The sequence below is a fragment of the Tachyglossus aculeatus genome, chromosome 17 (assembly GCF_015852505.1).
Source record: "Tachyglossus aculeatus isolate mTacAcu1 chromosome 17, mTacAcu1.pri, whole genome shotgun sequence".
Classification (NCBI taxonomy): Eukaryota; Metazoa; Chordata; class Mammalia; order Monotremata; family Tachyglossidae; genus Tachyglossus; species Tachyglossus aculeatus.
Window position 1 is genome coordinate 45,786,048 of NC_052082.1, and position 23,583 is coordinate 45,809,630.

At 45.7% G+C, this 23,583-nt stretch overlaps 1 protein-coding gene across 1 annotated transcript in view; it reads right to left on the bottom strand.

Annotated features, from left to right (window-relative positions):
* The window catches only part of YPEL2 (yippee like 2), a 70,035-nt gene extending 47,555 nt beyond the window's left edge, over positions 1-22,480 (bottom strand). The window contains exon 1 of the mRNA XM_038758932.1: positions 22,353-22,480. The gene's annotated coding sequence lies outside the window, so the exon portion shown is untranslated. The remainder of the gene's footprint in view (positions 1-22,352) is intronic.
* Positions 22,481-23,583: the final 1,103 nt, after the last annotated feature.

Genomic DNA, 23,583 nt, shown 5'->3' on the forward strand with positions numbered 1-23,583 from the left:
TGGACACAGTCCCTGTCCCACAAGAGCCTCACACTCAATCCCCATTTTCAGATGAGGTAAAAGGGGTCCAAAGAAGTGTAGTGACTTGCCCAAGGTCACATAGCAGACATATGGCGGAGCATGGATCAATCAATCAATCAATCGTATTTATTGAGCGCTTACTGTGTGCAGAGCACTGTACTAAGCGCTTGGGAAGTACAAGCTGGCAACATAGAGAGACAGTCCCTACCCAACAGTGGGCTCACAGTCTAAAAGGGGGAGGCAGAGAACAAAACCCAACATACTAACAAAATAAAATAAATAGAATAGATATGTACAAGTAAAATAAATAAATAAATAGAGTAATAAATATGTACAAACATATATACATATATACAGGTGCTGTGGGGAAGAGAAGGAGGTCCTTCTGACTCCCAAGCTCATGCTCTATCCACTATGCCACGCTTTACTTTCTGGGAGACCGGTTTCTGGGAGTCTACTGGGACTTCCTGAAAGACGCTAAGGTTCTCCAGATTCCCTTCGAATAGGTGACTCCTTTATCCGTCCTTGATTGACAAGGCAGAAACAGCTCTCGTGATCTTCCCGGGCCTCCTGGTCTAGGAAAGGCCAAATATTTAACCTTGGCTCAGGCTGGGCATAAGAGGAAAGCCTCGTCCCCCTTAACTCTGTGTTAAAAGGAGCACTGACACTTGTCTGCTGTGAGAACTTGGGCAAATCACTTCCCTTCTCTATGCCTCAGTTACTTCATCTGCAAAATGGGGATTAAGACTGTGAGCCCCATGTGGGAAAGGGATTGGGTCCAACCTGGTGAGTTTGTATCTATCTCTCTGATTACTACGGTGCCTGGCACACAGAAAGTGCTTAACAAATACCCTAAAAAAGGAGGGGGCCAAAGATATAGTTTTCATTTACAATTATATTCTCCAGTTCCTTTTTGCATAGGGCCAAAGGGAAGCCAAGATCAAGATGATTTTTAATGGGGGTTGGTTCAATGATCAGAGAGGTGAAAAGGGCCCTACATCATTGAGTTTATCCTAGGACAAGCCAAAGTGAACAAAATAAGCAGTTTCAAAGAATGTCAGAGAAGAGAATCTTCAAGAGTGGAATAAAAGGCAGCACTCAGTCACCCTCTATAGCTAGAGGACCACCATAGATTTTATTTTTATTAGATTTATTAGATTTAGATTAGATTAGATTAGATTTATTAGACTCGGTGAGGCCGAAACCGGGCCGGGGCTGCCGGGGACCCCAATTAATCAGAAATTAATCAATCAGTAGAGAAGCAGCGTGGCTCAGTGGACAGAGCCCGGGCTTTGGGGTCGGAGGTCATGGGTTCGGATCCCGGCTCCGCCAGCTGTCAGCTGGGTGACTTTGGGCAAGTCACTTAGTATGTCTGGTTTTATTCTCTGTCTCCCCCTTTTAGACTGTGAGCCCACTGTTGGGTAGGGACTGTCTCTATAGGTTGCCAACTTGGACTTCCCAAGCGCTTAGTACAGCGCTCTGCACATAGTAAGCGCTCAATAAATACGATTGATGATGATGATGATGATTTTTTTTAAGCACTTGCTACATGCCAGGCACTAAACACTGGGGTAGACACAAGATTGTCAGGTTGGACGCAGTCCCCGTCCTGCAAGGGCCTCACAGTCTTAACCCCCACTTTCCAGATGAGGTAACTGAGGTCCAGAGAAGTGACTTGCCCAAGGTCACACAGCAGACAAGTGATGGAGTCAGGATTAGAAGCCAGGTCCTTCTGACTCTCGGACCGGTACTCGTATTCACTAGGCCACACTGCTCATCTACCACGATCTACCCGGGGAGACAGACATTACAATAAATTACAGACAGGGAAATGGCAAAGTGTAAGGATATATACTATTAACAAGGAAGAGAAAAAATCTAATTGATTGGGAAGGAAGGCAGGTCAAAGGCTAGTCTTTTCGGTCACGGATACCTTCAGCAAACTCTTTAAACACAAAGGATCACAATATAGATCGACAAAAAACTACTGAATCAGCCGCCGGTCTTCACTGTACCCCCTGTCCCTTTCCCCTCAGTCCACCCTCCATAATGTTTTGTTTTGTTGTCTGTCTCCCGCTTCTAGACTGTGAGCCCGTTGTTGGGTACGGACCGTCTCTATAAGTTGCCAACTTGTACTTCCCCAGCGCTTAGTACAGTGCTCTGCACACAGTAAGCACTCAATAAATATGATTGAGTGAATGAATGAATGAATGGTTGGCAATAACTGAGGGTAATGCTGTGATACCACGAAATGAGCCTGGGAAAAAACCACTCCCTAATGCAGCCCAAGCAAGTGGCAATTTCTCTGGGAAAATGGACCAAATGTTGAGTCCATTCTCCTTGCCACTAATGGGGAAAGTGAAGTAGGAGGGACAAATGGGTGAGCAGGTAATTTTTTTTTAATAGGGGCAGCTATTTAATGAGCTTCCAGTCAATAATTAACGATAATAATTATGGTATTTGTTAAGTACTTAGTATGTGCCAGACACTGTACTAAGAGCTGGGGTGGATACAAGCAAATCAGGTTGGACACAATCCCTTCCCCCCAGGGGTTCACAGTCTCAAACCCCGTTTTCCAGATGAGGTAACAGGCACAGAGAAGTGAAGTGACTTGCCCGAGGTCACACAGCAGACAGGTGGCAGAGCTGGGATTAGAACCCACGATCTTCTGACTCCCAAACCCGTACTCTATCCAGTATGGCATGTGGCAGATGAGAGAGACAAGGGACCAGAAGTTGGGAGCCGGTACTTGCTACAATCTTGAGAAATGCAGATACTCCACAGGCTCTGCTGAGAAGCCATCCGCCCTGAATCTACCGGCACAACTGAATTAAGCAGGTGTCAAAACCCATTTTGCACATCAGCAAGTCACACTGGGCATATTGCTCCACTTCAAAGAAACCAAAAAACAGCAAGACAAGGAGAGACACAATGGTACGTGTACCCTTTCCATAAATGCAATCTAGAGTTGAAAGATTAAGACAGAAAAAATAAAAGGGAGAGGAGCAGTCCACCTTTAAAAATGAGGTCTTTGCCTAATCTTTCAACCATCTCACATGCCTAATGGCTTATTTAATGAGCACTCACTGTGTGCAGAGCACTGTACTAAGTGCTTGGGGAGTACAACAGAACAGAGTTGGCTAAGTTCATTCTTTCATTCAATCGTACTTATGGAATGTAAAGTGCTGTACTAAACGCTTGGGAGTGTACAATACAATAAACAGACGCACTCCCTGCCCACAGTGAGTCTACAGTGAGGCTTACAGTCTAGAGGGGGGGTTCCTGCTGTTATTGACACAAACAAGGAGGTTTGACAAAGCATTTATCTTGGTTTCCCCTCTCTGCCTAAGATGGGCAGACGTCACTGTGGATAAAAGTATTTTGTCTTTTCACACAAGCTCTTGCAGGTTTTGGCAAATCTCCACCGAGCTACTGCGCCAGAAACACACACACACAAAAACAGCTGCCACGCTCCTACTAACGTGCGTCCGGAACAATACCAGAATTGCAGGTGTCTAGGACGTGGGGTGACTGTCCCAGGATCTTTGTCCTCATGGGGATCGCCTGTGGTCAAAGGTCCGTCCCCAACCAACAGTTGCCAAAACTAAAGCCCTGCCTCAACCACTGCTTTGGGTGCAGAATTACCCCAAAAGTTTAGGGAAGGAATGTGCAAACCACCTGCCTTTAAACATATGGTCCAAGAAGGGTGGGGGGAAACTGTTAGCTGGCTGTGGGCAGGGAATGTGTCCGTTTATTGTTGTATTGTACTCTCCCAAGCGCTCAGTACAGTGTTCTGCACACAGTCAGTGCTCAATAAATAGAACTGAATGAGTGAAATGTTTTTGACGTGGGAGCTCGTGTTGGGCAAAAAACTAAAAGGGGTTATTGCTCCCACAGCCACCAAATGCAGTTGAATTAGTCCAATCAGAGTCATTCCTGGGTATTTCTGGCCCTGCTGAAGCGATGAACGAACCTCCAATTAACTGACCCAAGAAGGGCTAGCTAGTTCAGGCAATGGGAGCTAAGGCCACCAAGAAGCAGCACAGCCTAGGCTTGGGAGTCAGCAGGTCATGGGTTCTAATCCTGACCCCACCACTTGGCTGCTGTGTGACCTTGGTCAAGTAACTTCACTTCTGTGAGCCCCAGATACCTCATCTGTAAAATGGGGATTGAGGCTGTGAGCCCCACGGGAGACAGGAACAGTATCCAACCTGAGTTGTTTGTATCTACCTTAACGCTTAGAACACTGCTTGGCACATAGTAAGTGCTTAACAAATACCACAATTATTATTATTACTCAAAGAGCGGAGGTGGTTGGGGAGCCTCTCTTCCACCCCTCTAGACTGTAAGCTCATTGTGGGCAGGGAACATGTCTACCAACGGTTACATTGTACTCTTCCAAGCGCTTAGTACAGTGCTCTACATACAGTCGGCACTCAATAAATACCATTGGTAGACTGATGCCACTCTCTCCTATTACTGCCCTTTCTACTCAGGGAGTGATGGAGAGCAACAGCTAGCGAGTCATACTGTACTCTCCCAAGCGCTTAGTGCAGAGCGCTTAGTACAGTGCTCTGCACACTGCAGATGCTCGATAAATACCACTGACTGATTCATATCTCTTTCCAGCTCCCTTTCTCTCCTCCTCTGGGTCTCTGACTCGCTCTCTCCTGAGTCTTTTTGGCCTCACTCCCAGGCCACCTTGAGGACCAGAAATCTGGTTACCGTGGGGGTGAGTAGGACACAGAAGTAGAAACTTGAACCACAAGGAGCTGGAAGAAAAATAAATTCTTCCAGCTGTATTTACCATCCTCTAGAAACCTCCCCCTAAGGTCTTTTGCTCAAGCCAGAAATCCAAACCGTATATACCTGTTACCCCTCGTTTCTGCAAATCCCTCTCCAATCCCGCCGTGACGTGTCAGCAGTAAATGCAGCAGAAGGGACAAGGTGTATATGGGCCTTCCCTGCTCTGAAGTCTTTTAAAAGACACATTAAACTGGAGTTTGAGAAGCAGCATGGCCTAATGGAAGAAGCCCGGGCTTGGAGGGCAGAGGAGTTGGGTTCTAATTCCAGCTCCACCCCTTGTCTGCTGTGTGACCTCGGACAAGTCACTTCACTTCTCTGTGCCTCAGTTCCCTCATCTTTAAAATGGGGATTAAGACTGTGAGCCCTAAGTGGGCCAGGGACTGTATCAGACCTGGCAGACTTGGATTCACCCCAGTGCTCAGTACAGTGCTTGGGATGTCGTAAAGCGCTTAATACTAGAACTATTATTATTGTTATTTTTATTAGAATTGATTCTGCTACTGGGTCCAAGGGGAAAGCTCACTGGGTGGAAATTTTACTTATAAATGACTTTGATGCAGAGATATTTTACTGGCTAAAGATGGGTAAATACCAAAAGCCCCAACCAGCCTGAGCGCCTCAAAAAGGAAGCAGCAATTGGGTGATGCTACTGAAACGGTAATTACTTTCTGATACCGATCACAAAGGGCTACTGTTCCAGCTGAATAAAAATCATCTTCTCCAAAGCAAGTAGTTCTGTTCCCTACTGGCATTAAGAAATTCCCGACTTCCCTGAAGCCTGGAGAATTCAATTCTGGACTAAAAACTACACGCTTGGTGCTGATCATTTGCCTCCCTAGTCATCCCATTAGTGGGAAGGATGAAAGAGGGAGATAAGTGGACAACCACAGCCTGGTTTCAGCCTAGGCAGGAGGCCGGAAAGACAGATCAGTGACATTCTCTCAGGACCCTGGACAAGATCTAAGTTCCCTCCCTGCCCATGGACCTCTCTCTAATCCCTACAGGATCACGGAACACCACTGATCTGACTGGAGTTTGGGGGAGACTTTCCCAGGTTGTGACCATTTCTCTCTGTCCACTCAAGCAATGTCACTGTCCTTGAGCAAATCAAAGTCAACATCCCAGCAGCGGGGCCTACTGGATAAAGCACGAGCTTGGGAGTCAGAAGGACCTGGGTTCCAATCCTGCCTCCGCCACTTGTCTGCTGTGTGATCACTTCACTTCTCTGGGTCTCAGTTACCTCATCTGTAAAATGGGGATTAAGACTGTGAGTCCCATGTGGGACTGGGATTATTCCCTATCTGATTTCCTTGTATCCACCCTAGAGCTTAGTACAGTGCCTGGCACCCAGTAAGCGCTTAACGAATACCACCATTACCACATTATTTAGGCCAGAGGATCCTGGAGGTGAAGTCGGAGAAGGAGGCAGATCCTGCCTCTGCCATATTAGCAGTAGGATGAGAAGTATATATATATATATATATATATATATATATATAAGAAGTGTTATGTTGCCAATTTGTACTTCCCAAGCGCTTAGTACAGTGTTCTGCACATAGTAAGCGCTCAATAAATACGATTGATGATGATGATGATGAAGTATTTATTGAGCACCCACTACATGCGGTGCACTGTACTGAGTGCTTGATAAAGTACAACATGAGCACTGGGCATGTTCCTTGCCTGCAAGAAGCTTACATTCCTTTGGGGGAAAAATAGGCTAAAAATATCGACAAATGTACTACTAATAATTAATAAGCTGAGTGGACCATCCTACATACGTATACATAAGTGCTGAGGGAAGGTGTAACTAACATGAAAGTAGTAGAGATGACAAATGGGTTAATGTGATTTGGATTGTTGGAGTTAACTGGGGAAGGCTTTTTGGAGGAGGTGGGATTTTAGGAGGACTTTGAAGGTGGGGAGAACTATGGTCTGTCGGATTGGGGTCGGGGGTAAGGGAGGAAATTCCAGGCGGGCAGAACAGGGCGAGGAGGGGACAGAGTCAGGAGAGTCAGGAGTGAAGTGCAGCCTAGAAGGGATACAGACAATGAGATAGAGAGTAGCAGGTGAAGAGAGCTGAAATGTAAGGTGGGTAGAGTTGAAGGAAGAGTTTTTACTTGAGAAGAAGGGACATGGGAAGCCATCGAAGGGATCTGAGGAGAGGGGAGATGAGGGAAAAGCAGCGCTTCAAGTTGCGACTAGTGTATATTGGCCAAGGGAGAGGCTGGAGGCAGGGAAACTAGCAGGAAGGCCGATAAAAATCACCCAGACATGATAGGACAAGAGTTTGGACTAATGTGGGTTGATCTGGGAAGAGAGGAATGGAAGGATGTGGGAAATGTGTGGAATAAACCGGCAGGCTTGAATGTGAGAGTTGAAAGAAAGTGAATCCAAGATTACGCCAAAGGTGTGGGCTTTTGGTGGGGTCATAGACAGAGATGGAAAAGTTGGGAGAAGACGGTTTACAATAGAAGATGAGTAGCTCAGTTTTGGAAGTGTTAAACTTGATGTGCCAGCAGAATACTCAGGTGGGGATGTCCTAGAAGCAAGAGGAAATGTGAGATTGTAGGTAAGGTGAGAGGTAGATTTGGAAGGCACTCACACAGCACGGTGGCTGAAGCCTCGTGAATGGATGTTGTGTTAAAAGAATACAAAACAGAGCACTTAGTAAGTGTTCTGCACACAGTAAGCCCTCAAAAATACCACTGATTAATAATAATAATAATTACAGTATTTGTTATGCGCTTACTCTGTGCCAGGCACTGTACTAAGCGCTGAGTGGATACGAGCAAATTGGGTTGGACACAGTCCCTGTCCCACGTGGGGCTCACGGTCTCGATCCCCATTTTTCCAGATGAGGCAGCTGAGCACAGAGAAGTGAGGTGACTTGCCCAAGGTCACCAGGCAGGCAGGTGGCAGAGCCGGAATTAGAACCCATGGCCTTCTGACTCCCAGTTCCGTGCTCTGTTAGGCCACGCTGTTTCTCCAACAGATCCAACAGAGCTCGGAGCCGCGAGGCAGAAGAGGAGCTAGTGAATGGGAGTGAGAAGGAGCAGAGAGAGAGGATGGAGCCAGGTTAGTACGGTGTCAGCTAAACCAAAGCCTGATAGTGTTTCAAGGAGGAAGGAACGGCTCACTGTGTCAAAGGCAGCCGAGAGGTCAAAGAGGATTTGAGCAGAACAGAGCCCATTGGAATTGGCCACAGGGAGGTTGCTAGTGACCTTAGAGAATGCAGAACTGGGGAATTTTAAACCGTTTTTTCCTAAGGAAATATGCTTGCCTACGGTCCTGCTTTCTAGTACAGCACAAAGCCTTCTCCAGTATCACTAGCCTAAACTACTTTCCTTTGAGTCTGGATCTTTGCCAACATCCTAAGAGCAGAAACACCCTTGACAAGTGTGAGACTCTCGGTCCGATTTCATATTGGGAAAGCTAGGGTAAATGATCTTGTTTTTGAGAGAGTGCTTTTGGGGTGGGTGTGGAAACCAAAAGGCTGTGCATTTACTTATGTGTTGTCCCGCAATGAGCTACAGCCTGAAGCCAGCAGGACACACTCCGGTGGATCTGGATACAGAGCGGGGAATGAAAGCTTCCAAGTGGTTTGGGGGGTTTTTCTGGGGACTTTCCAGACAGAATTGCTGTCTTCCTCTCTTCCTTCACCGCTTCCTTAACTCTCAATCCCTTATCTATCCAGCCCACCCCTCTAAAAACACATCTGTTTGGAGTCAGACGGATAGAATGGGTTGAGTAGGGGGCTGGGGAAACAGCAGAGGGAAGCTAGGGAGGACCCAATTCAGTGAGGAAAGTTCCTAAAAACAGAAAAAAAAAAAGGAACCCTTCAAATTTTAAATTTAAAAAAACAACAACAACCACACCCCTACACAAGTAAATGCCCTTTTCTAACTTTCTCTGGGCAAATCTGTCATGAATCTTGGGTGTTCAAGGCCTCGATAGGACAAGCAACCTCGGCTATGTTGGATTAGCAACGGGTAACCCTTGGAATCCAGAAATTCATTCATGCATTCAATCGTATTTATTGAGCACTTTCTGTGTGCAGAGCACTATACTAAGTGCTTGGAAAGTACAATTCGGCAACAGAGACAATCCGTACCCAACAACGGGCTCACAGTCTAGAAGGGGCGAGACAGACAACAAAACAAGTAGACAGGCATCAATAGCATCAATATAAATGAAAAGAATTATAGATATATACACCTCATTAATAAAATAAATAGAATAATAAATATGTACATATACACCCAAGTGCTGATCAGAGGTCAACCCACACAGTTGAGTATTCCGGTTTGCACACTCATCTCACACACAAATTGGGGCCCAGATCATTGTCAATCAATCAATCAATCGTATTTATTGAGCGCTTACTGTGTGCAAAGCATTGTCAGGGAGTACCAGGTCACCAGTAAAAAGGGAGCAGAGGAGGAGATTAATCCTACGTGAGTTTCCACTCACATAAGGCAGTGGTCAGGTCAGGGAAAACTCACTCAAATTAAAATGCAGGGTTTGAGAGAAAAATCACCTCAGTCCCAGGCCCTGAAACACTGCTACATCCTGCAAATGTAAACGCACAGCCTCCCATCCCCTCAGCACATATGCATATAGTTGTCATTTATTTATGTACATTAATGTCTGTCTCCCCCTCTAGACTGTGAGCTCATTATGGGCACGGAATGTATCTGATTAGTGTCACTGTACTCTCCCAAGCGCTCAGTACAGTGCTCTGCAAATAGCAAGCGCCCAATAAATACAACTGAATGAATGAATGCTACAGAGAAGAATACAGAGGACGGCTCCAAGCTAAATGTGGATTACAGCAAAAAGCAAACCTAAGAGGCCTCTGGGGAATCCTCTCCTTATCCCTTCCCCAGGTTACAGAGTCTAGAACACATATTAAAACATACCAAGCCAACATTCTTCCAGAAATTGTTAATAGCCCTTGGCATATCATTATTTAAACAACCGGCTTCCTGCCACAGATGGTGGTGTTACAGAAGACGATACAGAGTGGACAAGCAAGCCAACCAGGTGTACATGCTATGTATTATATGGGGATTAAGACTGTGAGCCCCACGTGGGGCAACCTGATCACCTTGTAACCTCCCCAGCACTTAGAACAGTGCTTTGCACATAGTAAGCACTTAATAAATGCCATTGTTATTATTATTATCATTATTATTTAGGGCTCTGGGCAGCCACATTGTTATTATTATTATTATTATTTAGGGCTCTGGGCAACTTCACTGTAAACAGTGCCACATGCTCAGACCAAGGGGTAACAGCAGAGTAGTGAAGCGTAACCACAGGCCACAGACCTTGGTTTTCTGGATTCATTTTCTTTTTTGGCGGGGGAGGCACTCCTGTGTCCGACTCAATAAATGAAAGGCCATAGGTCCGGCCTTTTGAGAAACAGCGTGGCCTAGTCGATGGAGCCCAGCTTAGAACAGTGCTTTGCACATAGTAAGCGCTTAATAAACGCCATCATTATTATCATTATTATAAGGACCTGGGCTCTAATTCCAGGCTACTCCGCTTGTCTGCTGTGTGACCTTGGGCAAGTCGCTTCACTTCTCTGGGCCTCATAATAATAATAATAATAATAATAATAATGGCATTTATTAAGCGCTTACTATGTGCAGAGCACTGTTCTAAGCGCTGGGGAATTTACAAGGTGATCAGGTTGTCCCCCGTGGGGCTCACAGTGTTAATCCCCATTTTACAGATGAGGTAACTGAGGCCCAGAGAAGTTAAGTGACTTGCCCAAAGTCACACAGCTGACGAGTGGTGGAGCCGGGATTTGAACCCATGACCTCTGACTCCAAAGCCCAGGCTCTTTCCACTGAGCCACGCTGCTTCTCTAAGCAGAAGCAGCTTCTGCTTCTCCTCATCTGTAAAATGGGGATAAAGACTGTGAGCCCCGTGGGGGACGGGGACCGTGTCCTACTCGATCTGCTTGTATCCACCCAAGCACTTAGGAAGAGCTTAACAAATACCGCAATTATTATTAGGAGTGATCGTCATACCTCCATGATCATGAAGTTCAAGCTTTTTCACCTCCTCAGTCCTAACCCCCAACAAAGGAAGCCAGAGAGACATCCGTCCTCACAACTACTTTTACAACCAGGGAAAATAAAAATAAAAAAAGACCTTTCGGAGACAACTGGCTACAGGGCCAAATGAAAGAAAGAAAACATACCTTCTCTCCCCCTCCCACCGCCAGGTCCACCAGATTTCACTCTTAGGTTCAGGGAAGGCCTAGATTTTTGCAAAGAAAGGTCATGCCCGGAAAGCACAAGATTGCCTTTCCCTTCCCCACCCAAGAAGTGGCTCCTTTGGCATTAGATTAGAGGTAAGCAGACCACTTCATTTTTAGCAGAAACTTCCTCTTCCCTCTTGGTGGAGTGACAGCCCAGGAGAGGGTGGGAAATGGTGTGGTTTAAAAAAAAAACAAAACAAAACCACAACTAACCCCGAATGTTGGGAAACTTTAGTTCCAGAATGCTCTAGGACCTAAATCGAGCATGGACAAAGGCACGCTCCAGTACAAACGTGGAAATCTGAGAGTTCAAGATGAAAAGCACAACAGCAGTTTCAGCCACAGGATGAGTGGGCTGACCAAGTCATCTGGAACATTTGTGCTCAACTCAGTTACCAAAAATCCAGGATCCTAACAAAGTTAGGATGTCGGTGGGCAACGGAGGAGGAAAGTGTTAATAGCGATTTTCCACATTAGGCTGTCGCACAAAGAAGGAATTTCAGCTCCCAGAACTGTCACAGGAAGTCTGGCTGCCCCAGAACCAGACACGAAGAGCAAAATGAAGTTAAGTTTTCTCCCTGGAAGGGCAAGGCTAGCAACCCATTACCACCAGGAAAAAACCCCCCACAGAAACAAAAACCTTCTACACAACCAAAGCTAACGGAATGTTGGCACTGAAACCCGCCCAACAACAATACATAAATAGCCCAAGTGAAAAAGCGTATTAAGAAATCCAAGAAGTCCACACATAAGGGGTGGTGACAATGGGGATTGAATCTCTGTACCAAAAGAAAGGGCTATGAAACTGTAGCGGGGCTAAGAGTGAGACGGGGCTTGGCCCAAAAGGCACTTCTGACTTTTCCGGGTGTTTCGTCGGGGTCACCTACAAGTCGGGTCTTAACCTTAAACACCACTTTCGCATTTGAAGACAGGCAGAACAGACAATGAGGGCCTGCACTAGGGACTATGGACCAGCACCAAGGAAAGGATGACCGCAGCCGGCATTACTGGGTAGGATAAATGAGGAGAAAAGACAATGAATAGGAGGGGAGCCAGTCCGCTCCCAGAGGGTAAAATGGGGCATGTGGAAGCAGGAAGAGCAGGAGGACACTTTAAGGCAATAATAATAATAATAATGGCATTTGTTAAGCGCTTACTATGTGCAGAGCACTGTTCTAAGCACTGAAAATGGAGCATTGTCTTAAAACTATGTGATATGTAAGCTCCTTGAGGGACAGGGTTCATGTCTGCTTCCCACCTGAACACTCTTTCCCGGCACTTAGTACAGTTCTCTGCACACAGTAGATGCCCATTATGTCCCATTAAAACTATTTACTGGTGAGAGGATGTAGCCGGATGATGCAGAGCAAACTGCAAATCATATTTATTGAGAGCTTACTGTGTGCAGAGTGTACTATGTGTACTATTAAAGAATACATCATCATCATCAATCATATTTATTGAGCGCTTACTGTGTGCAGAGCACTGGACTAAGCGCTTGGGAAGTACAAATTGGCAACATATAGAGACAGTCCCTGCCCAACAGTGGGCTCACAGTCTAATAGTACACTATTGTGTACTGTGGGGCAGTGGATAGAGCACAGGCCTCAGAGTCAGAAGGTCATGGGTTCTAATCCTGGCTCTGCCACTTGTCTGCTGTATGACCTGGAGCAAGTCACTTCCCTGAGCCTCAGTTACCTCATCTGTAAAACGGGGATTGAGACTGTGAGCCTCACGTGGGACAGGGACTGTGTCCAACCCGATTTGCTTGCATCCACCCCGGCGCTTAGTATAATATTTGCACATAGTAAGCGCTTAACAAATACCAGTTATTTTTATTATTAAGCACTTGGGAGAGTACAATAATCCAGCACTTAGAACAGTGCTTTGGCACAGAGTAAGTGCTTAACAAATACCATCATTATTATAATGGAGTTGGTAGACATATTTTATTACTAAAAAACATAATAAGAATAATAATAATGGCATTTATTAAGCACTTACTATGTGCAAAGCACTGTTCTAAGCGCTGGGGGCGATTTAAGGTGATCAGATTGTCCCACGGGGGGCTCACAGTCTTCATCCCCATTTTACAGATGAGGGAACTGAGGCCCAGAGAAGTGAAGTGACTTGCCCAAAGTCACACAGCTGACAATTGGCGGAACCGGGATTTGAACCCATGACCTCTGACTCCAAAGCCCGGGCTCTTTCCATTGAGCACAGGTCCTGCTTCCCTCAAATGGCAGGGAGAGGGAAAAGGGGGACCACTTGGTTAGCTTCATGGGTATAGTGTGCAAGACAGTCTCTTGGTAGAATTCACCCTCATCCCCTCTCTCCCTAGCAATCATCAATCAATCAATCATATTTATTGAGCGCTTATTATGTGCAGAACACTGTACTAAACGCTTAGCAGCAGCAAGTTCAAACCAAAGAGTAGCAGTCTCTAATGGATTGCTGAAATAACAGCAGCAGGAGCAGACCAGCTTTGGGTTTGGCAGTGGGAAGCCATATGGCTTTCCTTACCTACAGGTTAAGGAAAGATAATAATAATAATAATAATAATGACATTCATTAAGCACTTACTATGTGCAAAGCACTGTTCTAAGCACTGGGGAGGTTACAAAGTGATCAGGTTGTCCCACGGGGGGCTCACAGTCTTCATCCTCATTTTACAGATGAGGGAACTGAGGCCCGGAGAAATGAAGTGACTTGCCCAAAGTCACACAGCTGACTAGTGGAGGAGCCGGGATTTGAACCCATGACCTCTGACTCCAAAGCCCAGGCTCTTTCCACTGAGCCACGCTGCTGCTCTGTGTCTCTAATGACACCAAGAGACCCATTCTATATATGTTCTCTCTCCTACTTAGAACCAGCGCTACCAGCGCCTAGAACAGTGCTTTGCACATAGTAAGCGCTTAATAAATGCCATTATTATTATTATTATTATTATTATTACTATTACTTAGACTAGGAGCTCCACCTAGGACAGGATCTATGTCCACCCTGCTGGTCTTGGTTCCACCCCAGTGCTTAGCACCTAGAAACACTTAAAAACACCACAATCACGACAAACACAGAGTGTGGAGGCAGTGGTGGTCCTGAAAGGATACAATTTCAGTCAGTAGGATTAAGAGAGACTGTTGTGGATTCATTCATTCAATCGTATTTATTGAGCGCTTACTGTGTGCAGAGCACTGTACTAAGCACTTGGAAAGTACAATTTGGCAACAAATAGAAACAATCCCTACCCAACATCGCAGGTCGTAAAAAAAACCCCTCTGCCCAGACAACATGGAGCTAAGAGTGGTAACCACAATCTTCCCTTTTACTGTAAACTCCTTGTGGGGAGGGACTGTGTCTACCCACTCTCCAACTGTACTTTCCCAGGCGCTCAGCACACAGTAAGCGCTCAATAAATACCAGCGATTGATAGAGGAAATATTAAAGTTCTCTCAGCCCTGGGATTCCCCATCCATCGCTCTTCTTCCCCCACAACCAAACGCTCCAGGAGAACAGAGAAAAGCGTGGCTTCCCTTCTTCCCTGTTTTTTGAGGGGACGTTTTTTTGCCTACTGTAATAATAATGGTATTTGTTAAGCGCTTACTGTGTGCCAAGCACTGTACTAAGCGCTGGATAGCATCACAGTGAATAAACAAGCAAGTTGAAGCAGCAAGGGGATGAAGAAAGTATAGAAAGCAATGGAGGAGGGGATGGAGGAAGAAGGGAGATGACCCTTTGCCATTGCCAATTTGTACTTCCCAAGCGCTTAGTACAGTGCTCTGCACATAGTAAGCGCTCAATAAATACGATTGATGATGATGAGGAGGATGATGATGACCCCAGCCCCAGGCTGAGCTGGTGGGGAGGCTCGGGGGGACCCAGGAAGGCCCGGGCTCCATCCCAACTGCAGCAAGCCGGACAGAGGAGAGACTCCGAGGCCTCAGGACCGGCCGGCGGCCGCAGCTGAGCCTCCGGGGAGGAACCGTCCGAGGAGGCTCCGGGCCCGGCTCGGGGCAGAGCGGAAGCCTGAGGATGCATGGATAATAATAATAATAATAATGTTGGTATTTGTTAAGCGCTTACTATGTGCCAAGCACTGTTGTAAGAGCTGGGGGTAGATACAAGGCCCTACTGAGAGCTCACCTCCTCCAGGAGGCCTTCCCAGACTGAGCCCCTTCCTTCTTCTCCCCCTCGTCCCCCTCTCCATCCCCCCCATCTTACCTCCTTCCCTTCCCCACAGCACCTGTATATATGTATCTATGTTTGTACATATTTGTTACTCTATTTATTTATTTATTTTACTTGTACATATCTATTCTACTTATTTTATTAGTATGTTTGGTTTTGTTCTCTGTCTCCCCCTTTTAGACTGTGAGCCCACTGTTGGGTAGGGACCGTCACTATATGCTGCCAATTTGTACTTCCCAAGCGCTTAGTACAGTGCTCTGCACACAGTAAGCGCTCAATAAATACGATTGACGATTTATTTATTTTACTTGTACATATCTAGTCTATTTATTTTCTTTTGTTAGTATGTTTTGTTTTGTTCTCTGTCTCCCCGTTCTAGACTGTGAGCCCACTGTTGGGTAGGGACCGTCTCTAGATGTTGCCAACTTGTACTTCCCAAGCGCTTAGTACAGTGCTCTGCACACAGTAAGCGCTCAATAAATACAATTGATTGATTGATACAAGCAGCGTGGCTCAATGGAAAGATAGAGGGCTTGGGAGTCAGAGGTCGTGGGTCCTAATCCCGGCTCCGCCACTTGTCAGCTGTGTGACTCTGGGCAAGTCACCTCACTTCTCTGGGCCTCAATTCCCTCCTCTGTAAAATGGGGATGAAGCCTGTGAGCCCCACGGGGGTCAACCTGATCACCTTGCATCTACCCCCAGCGCTTAGAACAGTGCTTGGCACATAGTGAGCACTTAAGAAATACCAACCTTATTATTATTTATTATTATTACAAGGTGATCAGGTTGTGTCCCACGATGGGCCCACGGGCTTCATCCCTATTTTCCAGAGGAGGGAACTGAGGTCCAAAGAGGATGCATGGATGGATTTCCGCACTTAGAACAGTGCTTGGCACACAGTAAGCGCTTAACAAATACCAACATTATTATTATTTATTATTATTACAAGGTGATCAGGTTGTCCCACAGGCTTCATCCCCATTTTCCAGAGGAGGGAACTGAGGTCCAGAGAGGATGCATGGATGGATGCATGGATCTCAGAGCTTAGAGCAGTGCTTGGCACATAGTAAGCGCTTAACAAATACCAACATTATTATTATTTATTACTATTATTGCAAGGTCAACAGGTGGGCCCACAGCCTTCATCCCCAGCGTGGCTCAGTGGAAAGAGCCCGGGCTTGGGAGTCAGAGGTCATGGGTTCAAATCCCAGCTCCGCCAACTGTCAGCTGGGTGACTTTGGGCAAGTCACTTCACTTCTCTGGGCCTCAGTTCCCTCATCTGTAAAATGGGGATGAAGACTGTGCGCCCCACGGGGGACAATCTGATCACTTTGTATCCCCACAGCGCTTAAAACAGTGCTTTGCACATAGTAAGCGCTTAATAAATGCCATCATTATTACTTCACTTCTCTGTGCCTCAGTGACCTCATCTGTAAAATGGGGATGAAGACTGTGAGCCCCACAGGGGACAATCTGCTCACCTTGTATCCCCCAGCACTTAGAACTGTGCTTTGCACATAGTAAGCGCTTAATAAATGCCATCATTATTACTTCACTTCTCTGTGCCTCAGTGACCTCATCTGTAAAATGGGGATGAAGACTGTGAGCCCCACAGGGGACAATCTGCTCACCTTGTATCCCCCAGCACTTAGAACTGTGCTTTGCACATAGTAAGCGCTTAATAAATGCCATCATTATTATTACTTCACTTCTCTGTGCCTCAGTGACCTCATCTGTAAAATGGGGATGAAGACTGTGCGCCCCACGGGGGACAATCTGATCACCTTGTATCCCCCCAGCACTTAGAACAGTACTTTGCACATAGTAAGCGCTTAATAAATGCCATCATTATTACTTCACTTCTCTGTGCCTCAGTGACCTCATTTGTAAAATGGGGATGAAGACTGTGAGCCCCACAGGGGACAATCTGCTCACCTTGTATCCCCCCAGCACTTAGAACAGTGCTTTGCACATAGTAAGCGCTTAATAAATGCCATCATTATTATTACTTCACTTCTCTGTGCCTCAGTGACCTCATCTGTAAAATGGGAATGAAGACTGTGAGCCCCACGGGGGGACAATCTGCTCACCCTGTATCCTCCCCAGTGCTTAGAACAGTGCTTGGCACATAGCAGGCGCTTAACAAATGCCATCATTATTATTTTGCAGAGGAGGGAACTGAGGTCCAGAGAGGCTGCATGGATTGATCTCAGCACTTAGAACAGTGCTTTGCACATAGTAAGCACTTAACAAATGCCATCATTATTATTATTATTATATAATAATATATAATTATTAGTAGTAGTAGTATTATCTTCTAGACTGTGAGCCCACTGTTGGGTAAGGGCTGTCTCTACATGTTGCCAACTTGTACTTCCCAAGCGCTTAGAACAGTGCTCTGCACACAGTAAGCGCTCAATAATTACGATTGATTGATTGATTATTATTATTTTGCAGAGGAGGAAACTGAGGTACAGAGAGGCTGCATGGCTGGATCTCGGCGCTTAGAACAGTGCTTTGCACATAGTAAGCACTTAACAAACGCCATCGTTATTATTATTATTTTGCAGAGGAGGGAACCGAGGTCCAGAGAGGCTGCATGGCTGGATCTCGGTGCTTAGAACAGTGCTTTGCACATAGTAAGCGCTTAACAAACGCCATTTATTATTATTTTGCAGAGGAGGGAACCGAGGTCGAGAGGGGCTGCACGGCTGGATCTCGGCGCTTAGAACAGTGCTTTGCACATAGTAAGCGCTTAACAAACGCCATTGTTATTATTATTATTTTGCAGAGGAGGGAACCGAGGTCCAGAGGGGCTGCGTGGATGGATCGCGGTGCTTAGAACAGTGCTTGCACGTGGTAAGCACTTAATAAATTCTATCATTATTAGTTATGCGACCCCCCGATAGCTCTCTTCCTCCTTTCAAAGCCCTACTGAGAGCTCACCTCCTCCAGGAGGCCTTCCCAGACTGAGCCCCCTCCTTCCTCTCCCCCTCCTCCCGCTCCCCATCCTCCCCGCCTTACCTCCTTCCCCTCCCCACAGCACCTGTATATATGCATATATGTTGGTACTTATTTATTACTCTATTTATTTTACTTGTACATATTTATTCTATTTATTTTATTTTGTTAATATGTTTTGTTTTGTTGTCTGTCTCCCCCTTCTAGACTGTGAGCCCGCTGTTGGGTAGGGACCTTCTCTATATGTTGCCGACTTGTACTTCCCAAGCGCTTAGTCTAGCGCTCTGCACACAGTAAGCGCTCAATAAATATGACAATGAATGAATATTTATTCTATTAATTTTATTTTGTTAATATGTTTTGTTCTGTTGTCTGTCTCCCCCTTCTAGACTGTGAGCCTGCTGTTGGGTAGGGACTGTCTCTATATGTTGCCGACTTGTGCTTCCCAAGCGCTTAGTCCAGCGCTCTGCACACAGTAAGCGCTCAATAAATACGACTGAATAAATGAATATTTATTCTATTTATTTTGTTAATATGTTTTGTTTTGCTGTCTGTCTCCCCCTTCTAGACTGTGAGCCCGCTGTTGGGTAGGGACCGTCTCTATATGTTGCCGACTTGTGCTTCCCAAGCACTTAGTCCAGCGCAATGCACACAGTAAGCGCTCAATAAATACGACTGAATAAATGAATATTTATTCTATTTATTTTGTTAATATGTTTTGTTTTGCTGTCTGTCTCCCCCTTCTAGACTGTGAGCCCGCTGTTGGGTAGGGACCATCTCTATAGGTTGCCGACTTGTGCTTCCCAAGTGCTTAGGCCAGTGCTCTGCACACACTAAGCGCTCAATAAATATGACAATGAATGAATATTTATTCTATTTATTTTACTTTGTTAATATGTTTTGTTTTGCTGTCTGTCTCCCCCTTCCATCATCATCATCATCAATCGTATTTATTGAGCGCTTACTGTGTGCAGAGCACTGAACTAAGCGCTGCGGAAGTCCAAGTTGGCAACATATAGAGACAGTCCCTACTCAACAGTGGGCTCACAGTCTAAGAGGGGGAGACAGAGAACAAAACCAAACATACTAACAAAATAAAATAAAAATAGAATAGATATGTACAAGTAAAATAGAGTAATAAATATGTACAAACATATATACATGATTCCGCTGATGGGTAGGGACCGTCTCTATATGTTGCCGACTTGTACTTCCCAAGCACTTAGTCCAGCGCTCTGCACACAGTAAGCGCTCAATAAATACGATTGAATGAATGAATATTTATTCTATTTATTTTGTTAATATGTTTTGTTTTGCTGTCTGTCTCCCCCTTCTAGACTGTGAGCCCGCTGTTGGGTAGGGACCATCTCTATAGGTTGCCGACTTGTGCTTCCCAAGTGCTTAGGCCAGTGCTCTGCACACAGTAAGCGCTCAATAAATATGACAATGAATGAATATCTATTCTATTTATTTTATTTTGTTAATACGTTTTGTTTTGCTGTCTGTCTCCCCCTTCCATCATCATCAATCGTATTTATTGAGCGCTTACTGCGTGCAGAGCACTGAACTAAGCACTTGGGAAGTACAAGTTGGCAACATATAGAGACAGTCCCTACCCAACAGTGGGCTCACAGTCTAAAAGGGGGAGACAGAGAACAAAACCAAACATACTAACAAAATAAAATAAATAGAATAGATATGTACAAGTAAAATAAATAAATAAATAGAGTAATAAATATGTACAAACATATATACATGATCCCGTTGATGGGTAGGGACCGTCTCTATATGTTGCCGACTTGTACTTCCCAAGCGCTTAGTCCAGCGCTCTGCACACAGTAAGTGCTCAATAAATACGACTGAATGAATGAATATTTATTCTATTTATTTTGTTAATATGTTTTATTTTGTTATCTGTCTCCCCCTTCTAGACTGTGAGCCCACTGTTGGGTAGGGACTGTCGCTATAGGTTGCCGACTTGTGCTTCCCAAGCGCTTAGTACAGTGCTCTGCACACAGTAAGCGCTCAATAAATACGATTGAATGAGTGAATGAATGAAGAGTGAATGAATGAATGAATGAATGAATGAATGAATGATGTCAGCCGTCCGCCGGCGGCCCGTGTTTGTAAACAAGCCGGTCACGTGGCGCTGCGGCCGGGCTGCGGTCCCTCCCCTCCCCGGTGTTAAGAATAATAACAATAATGATAGCATTTATTAAGCGCTTACTACGTGCAAAGCACTGTTCTAAGCGCTGGGGAGGTTAACAAGGTGATCAGGTTGTCCCACGGGGGGGCTCACAGTCCCCATTTTCCAGATGAGGTCACTGAGGCCCAGCGAATAATAATAATAATAATAATAATAATAATGGCATTTATTAAGCGCTTACTATGTGCAAAGCACTGTTCTAACCGCTGGGGAGGTTACAAGGTGATCAGGCTGTTCCACGGGGGGCTCACTGTCTTAATCCCCATTTTACAGATGAGGTCACTGAGGCCCAGAGAAGTGACTGTGAGCCCACTGTTGGGTAGGGACTGTCTCTATATGTTGCCAACTTGTACTTCCCAAGCGCTTAGTACAGTGCTCTGCACACAGTAAGCTCTCAATAAATACGACTGATTGATTGACTGAAGTGGCTTGCCCAAAGTCACCCAGCCGGGATTTGAACCCATAATAATAATAATAATAATAATGATAGCATTTATTAAGCGCTTACTATGTGCCAAGCGCTGTTCTAAGCGCTGGGGAGCTTACAAGGTGATGAGGTTGTCCCACGGGGTGTGGGCTCACAGTCTTAATCCCCACTTTACAGATGAGGTCACTGAGGCCCAGAGAAGTGAAGTGACTTGCCCAAAGTCACCCAGCCGGGATTTGTTGTTGGGTAGGGACCGTCTCTATATGTTGCCACCTTGTACTTCCCAAGCGCTTAGTACAGTGCTCTGCACACAGAAAGCGCTCAATAAATACAATTGATTGATTGATTGATTGAAGCCACGACCTGTGACTCCAAAGCCCGGGCTCCTTCCACTGAGCCACGCTGCATCGCGGCCAATCAATCAATCAATCGCATTTATTGAGCGCTTACTGTGTGCAGAGCACTGTACTAAGCGCTTGGGAAGTACAAGTTGGCAACATACAGAGACAGTCCCTACCCAACAGAGGGCTCACAGTCATCTCCCTCCTCCATCCCCTCCCCACAGCACCTGTATATACGTTCGTACGTATTTATTGCTCTATTTATTTCTTTTATTTGTCCATATTTATTCCATTTCTTTTATTTTGTAAGAGAAATAAATGTTTTGTTAAGTGTTAAATATTTGTTAAATATTAAATAAATAAATGTTTTGTTTGTTTTTACACTGTGACCCCACTGTTGGGTAGGGACCGTCTCTATATGCTGCCAACTTGTACTTCCCAAGCGCTTAGTCCAGTGCTCTGCACACAGTAAGCGCTCAATAAATACGATTGATTGATTGATTTGATTGGTTTTGTTGTCTGTCTCCCCCTTCTAGACTGTGAGCCCGCTGTTGGGTAGGGACTGTCTCTATATGATGCCAACTTGGACTTCCCAAGCGCTTAGTCCAGTGCTCTGCACACAGTAAGCGCTCAATAAATACGACTGATTGATTGATTGATTGGTTTTGTTGTCTGTCTCCCCCTTCTAGACTGTGAGGCCGCTGTTGGGTAGGGACTGTCTCTATGTTGCCAATTTGTACTTCCCAAGCGCTTAGTCCAGTGCTCTGCACATAGTAAGCGCTCAATAAATACGATTGATGATGATGATATTGGGTACGGCCCGGCTCTCTAGGTTGCCCACCTGGACTTCCCAAGCGCTTAGTCCGGTGCTCTGCACACAGTAAGCGCTCAATGAATTTATTTTATTTTGTTAGTATGTTTGGTTTTGTTCCCTGTCTCCCCCTCTTAGACTGTGAGCCCACTGTTGGGTAGGGACTGTCTACGTTGCCAATTTGGACTTCCCAAGCGCTTAGTCCAGTGCTCTGCACATAGTAATTGCTCAATAAATACGATTGATGATGATGATGATGAATAAATATGAATGAGTCGCCCTTCGCCCCCCCCGGGGGGTGCGGCCCCCTCGCTCACCGTGCGCCTGGTCCTGCGGCTGCGTTGGCTCGGGGTGGGTGATGGGGGGGTGATGATGATGATGATGATGGTGGGGGGGTGATGGTGGGTACCACCAACTCTTCTTCCTCCTCTTCCTCCTCTTCTTCCTCCTCCTCCTCCTGTCCGTCCTCCGCGCTGCGCAGCGCTGCGCTCCCGGGCCCAGCCGGGGCCCGCGCCGCCCCGTGATGGACAGCCCGCTCCACCAATCCCCGCCTCTCCCCCCCTCCCGGGCCCTAGCAACACGCCCGCCATTGGCTACGGCCGGATACACCCATCCAGGACCGGCCAATCAGAAGCCAGGACGGAGCCACGCCCCCCCCCAACCCGCTCCTCCGCCCCGCCCCGGCAGGACCGGCCCCTGCGTGGAAACGGAGGCTCGGGGGCTCAGTAATAATAATAATAAAATACTACTACTAATAATAGCAGCATTTATTAAGCGCTTACTATGTATATATGTTTGTACATATTTATTACTCTATCTATTTATTTATTTTACTTGTACATATCATCATCAATCGTATTTATTGAGCGCTTACTATGTGCAGAGCACTGGACTAAGCGCTTGGGAAGTCCAAGTTGGCAACATAGAGAGACGGTCCCTACCCAACAGCGGGCTCACAGTCTAGAAGGGGGAGACAGAGAGCAAAACCAAACGTGCTAACAAAATAAAATAAATAGAATAGATATGTACAAATAAAATAAATAAATAGAGTAATAAATATGTACAAACATATATACATTTATACAGGTGCTGTGGGGAAGGGACATATCTATTCTATTTATTTTATTTTGTTAGTATGTTTGGTTTTGTGCTCTGTCTCCCCCTTTTAGACTGTGAGCCCACTGTTGGGTAGGGACTGTCTCTATATGTTGCCAACTTGGACTTCCCAAGCGCTTAGTACAGTGCTCTGCACACAGTAAGCGTTCAATAAATACGATTGATTGTTTGCTTGATTCATCCTCCAGGAGGCCTTCCCAGACTGAGCCCCTTCCTTCCTCTCCCCTTCGTCCCCCTATCCAGCCCCCCATCTTACCTCCTTCCCTTCCCCACAGCACCTGTATATATGTATATATGTTTGTACATATTTATTACTCGATTTATTTATTTATTTTACCTGTACATATCTATTCTATTTATTTTATTTTGTTAGTATGTTTGGTTTTGTTCTCTGTCTCCCCCTTTTAGACTGTGAGCCCACTGTTGGGTAGG